Genomic DNA, 6,490 nt, shown 5'->3' on the forward strand with positions numbered 1-6,490 from the left:
CTTGGCTATGTTTGGTTATCCCCGTGCACATAGCCAAGGCTTCTCCAAGCTTGTGTAGGGAATGGCATCAGCCATCTTGCCTAGTAACTTAAGCTGCTGTAAGGAAGGGCAGCCGGTTAGGTCAGCTTGAGGATAAGCTTGCACTCTTAGCTAGCGTTAAGTTAGGTTACGTTAGGTTGCGTTAGGTTAAGTTGGGTTATGTTAACGCGTGGTCAGTTTGAGGTTACGCCCCCACTTTTAGCCAGGGTGTGAGGTTAAGCCCCCACTTTTAGCCAGGGTTTGAGGTTAAAGCCCGCACTCTTTAGCCAAGGTGTGAGTTTAAGCCCCACACTTAGCCAATATGTAAGGTTAAGGGCCAAAACTTAGCCGGGGTGTGTGGTTAAGGCCACAAACTTAGCCAGGGTGTGAGTTTAAGCTCCTACTTTTAGCAAGGGTGTGGGGTTAAAGGCCGCACTCTTAGCCATGGTGTGAGTTTAAGCCGCCAGACTTAGTCAAGGTGTGAAGTTAAGACGCCACTCTTAGCCAATGTATAAGGTTGAGGCCCCAAGTTTAGCCAGGGTGTGAGGTTAAGCCCCACTTTTAGCCAGGGTGTGAGGTTATAGCCCGCTCTCTTAGCCTTGATGTGAGTCTAAACCCACAAACGTAGCCCAGGTGTGAGTTTAAGACGCCACTCTTAGCCAATGTGTAAGGTTAAGGCTCGAAACTTAGCCAGGGTCTGAGGTTAAGGCCCCAAACTTAGCCAGGGTCTGAGATTAAGGCCCCAAACTTCGCGAGGGTGTGATGTCAAGACTCTGCTCTTAGCGAGGTTAAGGTCGTACACGTAGCCGTGCGATCCTATAGGATTGTGGATTCCACCGGAGCCCTACACTTCCAGTACTCAGACACGCTATTTCTACACCGCGGGCCTGGCTTCGAAATATCAGCACTGAACACATATTTTATTAATCCGGGAGACTCTGAAAACAAGTGTAGGTTTTTGCTGACAAGCCTCACTCTATCAAACTTTTGAGGGACCACTTTCTGGATGAAGGGATCGTATTGGATGATCTTGTGTGAAGTCAGTCATCTTGTGGTTACTGCACTGTAAGCATATACAAGCACAAGTATATAATGTATGTTTGCGAACAGCTTCTTAATAAGCTATTAGAATGAAGGCTGTGGGATCAGAATTCGTTATCAGTATAGTAGTATGATGTGGCAATAGCACGAATTAAGCCAGACCAAAAAGCATTGACAGTACCTGGCTTACAGAAGCGCTGCCTACTGCTGTTTGGCTTATAACGTCACGCATCGCTTCAGCGTGGCGACATACAATAGGCCGCAGTGGGCCAGCCCTTACTATATGGTTCTGGTATGAACATATTTCTCATCCAGAGTAATTATAGAGGCTATCGGCAATGAAACAACAAAGCCAATGCCGGCATCGAAATACTTTCCTATTGTTGCACTGTATCCGTGGATTTTAACGTTTCTATGACTCTGTCTTGGTCAATATAATGCTTTAAAATTGATCTAGCAAAATCCGAGGTATAATAACATGACCCCTCTATAAATTTCGAAGTGGGTTACTGTTACGCATTGTACCATGGGTTTTTGGAGTTCTCCAGGTCATGTATAGTAGAGGGCAACATGAGGAGAAACGCGTTGTGTTCCCTGCACCTAGTGCCGTGTCCACTTCGGGCATGTGCTTACCCTACGCGTACACGCCGAGTGGAACGCTTAACCTTGACACGCTAAAGAAGACACTTGAAAAGAAGCAATTACATGAAGCAGCCAAAGAAATCTTGGAAGACCTAGAGACCTCTGTTCAAGTACAACATGGTAAGCTCGAAGGTACTAAGAAGTATTCACTTAATCAAGGCGATCCTTCTAAGAAAGGGCAAAACGAACTACGTGGCTCATTCTCGCATTTTGACCACCTCTGGGACACGCCTGACAATTGGGACAATATCGAACGACCACGAAAGACCAATCTCTGGAAAGCTGTCAAGGCAAGATTCGTCAATTATATCAATCCAGACGTCTTTGTAAAGATAGGCAAACATCTCTTCAATTGCCACTTAATGGTGTTGCAGAGTTATGCAACATACTTTGTTAAGGTAAAGTACGGTGACACAGTGGAGTTGAAACCAGAAAATGTAACACCGGAAGCCTTTCATGTTATATATGACTGGATGTTGTCACCAGTCGAGGAAGTGGTTAAGTTGTTAAATAAGAAAAATGTGTTAGATATATATGTAGCCGCACAATTCCTGGGAATCCAGGAGCTTGAAGCTCAGTGCTGGGCATTTATGGAATGTCCGGATGTATTCAACGAGGAAACAGCACTGCTACTGTATCTCCGAGCTCGGGAGAAGAATGCAGATACGGTGATGTCACTGATGCTGCCAAGGATATCTAAGTCTTTCCTCCCCATGGTCAGCACACCTGAGTTCGACAGTCTCCCCGCAGATGTAGTGACGAAATTACTGGGGTCGAATTTCATCGCAGTACATGCTGAAGTGGAAGTGCTCATGGCCGCCGTCAAGTGGCTCACGGCTGATTGGGAACGACGACGTCATCACCTCATCGAAATTATGCAGTGTGTCCGTTTCGGATTTATGGGGCCTTGGCAATTAGTAGACCTTCGGAGAAACCCTCTTAACCCCGAAATCATGGCCCTAACGAACACTCCGGAAGTGGAGGCTATGATAGAACGGTCGATGGAGTTCGCTGTACATAGGTACAGGTATAATGGTAAATCGGACGAGTACAAACACTTAGTACAGCAGCTGGACTTCACTGAGCCTGCTCCTAGGAAATGGATCGGTACGTAATGTTTGGAAAGAGTATGTAGAATAGATTTACCACCTGGATTTATAATATAATAATTAAGTAGCAACTGTGTCCGACTCAGTGGCTGCATGGTCAGCGTTGAGGCCTTCGGTTCAGAGGGTCCCGGGTTCGATTCCCGGCAGGTTCGGGGATTTTAATCGCCTCTGATTGATTCTTCTGGCCCGGAGACTGGGTGTTTGTGTTTGTCCTCACACTTTCCTCTCCATATTCAGACAACACACTACACTACCAACCACCACAGAAACACACAATAGTGATTACATCCCTCCATATACAGTAGGGTTAGCGTCAGGAAGGGCATCCGACCGTAAAACAGAGCCAAATCCACATGTTCGACACAGTTCGCACCCGCGACCCCACAGGTGTGGGAAATGCGGTAGAAAAATAAGAAGAATTAAGTAGCAAAAGTCATTCAACACTGTCGTAGTTCAGACAGAAAAAATTGTGTCTAGGGTTGTCGTGTGTCCCATATTTGAAGTCAGGAAAGCTTGTCCAGTATTTACTTCACACGGAACGGCCTACGGCACGTGGTGTTCCCAAGCGGTCACCCATCCAAGTACTGACCACGCCCAATGTTGCTTAACTGCGGTGATCGGACGAGAACCGGTGTATTCAACATGGTATGGCCATTGGCATATATGTCAATGATATGTGTAAAGAGGTGGAATCAGAGATAAGGCTGTTTGCAGATGATGTTATTCTGTACAGAGTAATAAGTAATTTACAATATTGTGAGCGGCTGCAGGGTGACCTCGATAGTGTTGTGAGATGGACGGTGGGCAATGGTATGATGATAAACGGGCTTAAAAAGTCAGGTTGTGAGTTTCACAAATAGGAAAAGTCCTCTCAGTTTTAATTACAGCGTTGATGGGGTGAAAGTTCCTTTTGTGGATCATTGTAAGTACCTAGGTGTTAATATAAGAAAAGACCTTCATTGGGGTAATCACATAAATCTGATTGTTAATAAAGGGTACAGATCTCTGCACATGGTTATGAGGGTATTTAGGGGTTGTAGTAAGGATGTAAAGGAGAGGGCATATAAGTCTCTGGTAAGAGAGTATGGAGTATGGTTCCAGTGTATGGGACCCTCACCAGGATTACTTGATTCAAGAACTGGAAAAATCCAAAGAAAAGCAGCTCGATTTGTTCTGGGTGATTTCCGACAAAAGAGTAGCGTTACAAAAATGTTGCAAAGTTTGAGCTGGGAAGACTTGGGAGAAAGGAGACGAGCTGCTCGATTAAGTGGTATGTTCCGAGCTGTCAGTGGAGAGATGGCGTGGGAGGACATCAGTAGACGAATAAGTTTGAGTGGTGTCATTAAAAGTAGGAAAGATCACAATATGAAGATAAAGTTGGAATTCAAGAGGACAAATTAGGGCAAATATTCGTTTATAGGAAAGGGAGTTAGGGATTGGAATAACTTACCAAGGGAAATGTTAAATAATATTCCAATTTCTTTGCGGTCGTTTAAGAAAAGACTAGGAAAACAACAGATAGAGAATCTGCCACCTGGGCAGATCAGTAGTGATTGATTGATTGATTGATTGATTGATTGATTGATTGATTGATTGATTGATTGATTGATTGATTGATTGATCGAGGCAAAAAGCAAAGCACCACACTATTCCTCATGTGTTAGTTTTACAGTTTCTAGACGTGTTTTCTTTCTTATACTGTATGCTTGTACAGTAGTTGCACAACGCAGAAGAAATATAACCAATTACAGGGATAAGTACCAGTTCAGAGAACTTACCGAACTTACCAAATATTAATTAGGAAGGGAACGCAAACGACAGAAAACGTATCCAACAAATGATGAATAAGTTAATATGGGAAGGACAGCTGAATCAGAAAGTGACGGAACCAACTAGAGGGAAAATATTTTAGACGGAGTGCTGATGAAACCAGATGATCTGTATGTAGAGACTGAAGTGATAGAATGTATAAGTTAGCGTGAAGCTGCCTTGGTCGTAGTTAAAAATAAACGTGATAGAATGTCGTAAAAGTAGGACTGTTAGGCGTCAAGGAATGGTAACGACCCATTCTATTATAACAGAAGGAGGTGCATATTAGAAATAAGTAGAGTAGGGAATGGTTGCGGGCGTAAGGAAGAAATTGAATGACCAGGAAATTGAATTTAGTACAGAAGTCAGCTAAGGATAACATGATGGCAAACATAATTGACAGCCATACGAATTTTAGGGAGCAATGGAAGGATATGTATAGATACTGAAAGGCAGAAACAGGTTCCAGGAAGGATATTCCAGGGATAATTATGATAATTAATGAACAAAGGAAGTGTATATGTTAGTACTTACAGAAAGCAGGATTATTCAGTCAGCGTATGTAAATGTAGTGGGATACAAGTTTAACATCCAAACAGACGAGGCGGCTAATACTGACGAATTATTGATATTTACTTACGATAATAAAGAAATTTACAAGAAGATACAAATGTTGAAAGCCAGAAAAGCAGCTGGGATTGATGGGATATCTGGGAATATACTGTACATATAAAAGTCAATGGGTTGGGGTATAGTGCCATATCTGAAATATTTGATTACTGTTTGCTTGAAAGAGTGATACCAAATCAATGAAGAGTTACAATAATAGACCCATTGTACAAGGGATAGGTGACGAACATAAAGCGGATAATTGCAGGCCAGTCAGCTTGACGTGTTGTTTGTAAGCTCTGGTAAAACATTCTTTCTGATTATATTAGACATTTTTACGAAATCACTAACTGTTTTGATATAAAACAGTTCGGGTTCAGGAAAGGTTATTCCAGTGAGGCTCAACTTGCAGGATTCCAGCAAGATAAGGGCCAATAGCAGATATTTTAGGAGGTCAAATGGATTGTAGCGCTATTGACCTATCCATGATTTTTGATAGGGTAGATCATGGAAGATTACTGACGAAACTAGGAGCTATTGGACTAGACAAAAGAGTAGTTGAATGGGTGTCTACATTTCTGTAAAACAGAACTAAGAGAATTACAGTAGGTGACCCTGAAATGATTGAGAGGGAGTACCACAGGGCAGTATTATTGGACTTTTAGCTTCTTCTTCTACTGCTCTTCTCATATCTGTGGTTTCGCGGCCCTGTTTTACGAGCGGATGCCTTTCTTGATGTAATCACTGTTGTGTGTTTCTGTGGTGGCTGGTAATGCAGCGAATTGACTGAATATGAAGAGGAAAGTGCTCGGACACACACAAACACCCTGTCCCAGAGCCAGAAGAATTAATCAGACGTAATTAAAATCCCCGACCCTGCCGAGAATCGAACCCGGGGCACTCGGAACCGAAGGCCTCAGCTCTGACCATTCAGCCAAGGAGCTGGACATTATTGGACCTTTATGTTTTCTTATATAGGCTGGTCTATATAAATGATATGAGTAAAGAGCTAGAATCACAGATAAGGCTATTGGCAGATGGTGTTATAGAGTAGTAAATAAGTTAAATGATTGTGACTGCAAACAGACCTAGCGAATGTAGTGAGTTGGACAGAGGACAATGGTATGATGGTAAACGGGATGAAAGTCAGCTTGTAAATTCCACCTAGAGGAAAAGTCCCCTCAGTTTTAATTACTGTGTTGATGGGGTAAAAAATGGCGTATGGCTTTTAGTGCCGGGAGTGCCCGAGGACGTGTTTGGCT

General features: G+C 43.1%; 1 non-coding gene across 1 annotated transcript; it reads right to left on the bottom strand.

Annotated features, from left to right (window-relative positions):
* Positions 1-3,350: 3,350 nt before the first annotated feature.
* Positions 3,351-3,469, bottom strand: LOC136858890 (5S ribosomal RNA). Its single transcript, XR_010858674.2, has one exon. It is a non-coding gene; the product is annotated as a 5S ribosomal RNA (ribosomal RNA).
* Positions 3,470-6,490: the final 3,021 nt, after the last annotated feature.

The sequence above is a fragment of the Anabrus simplex genome, chromosome 1 (assembly GCF_040414725.1).
Source record: "Anabrus simplex isolate iqAnaSimp1 chromosome 1, ASM4041472v1, whole genome shotgun sequence".
NCBI lineage: Eukaryota > Metazoa > Arthropoda > Insecta > Orthoptera > Tettigoniidae > Anabrus > Anabrus simplex.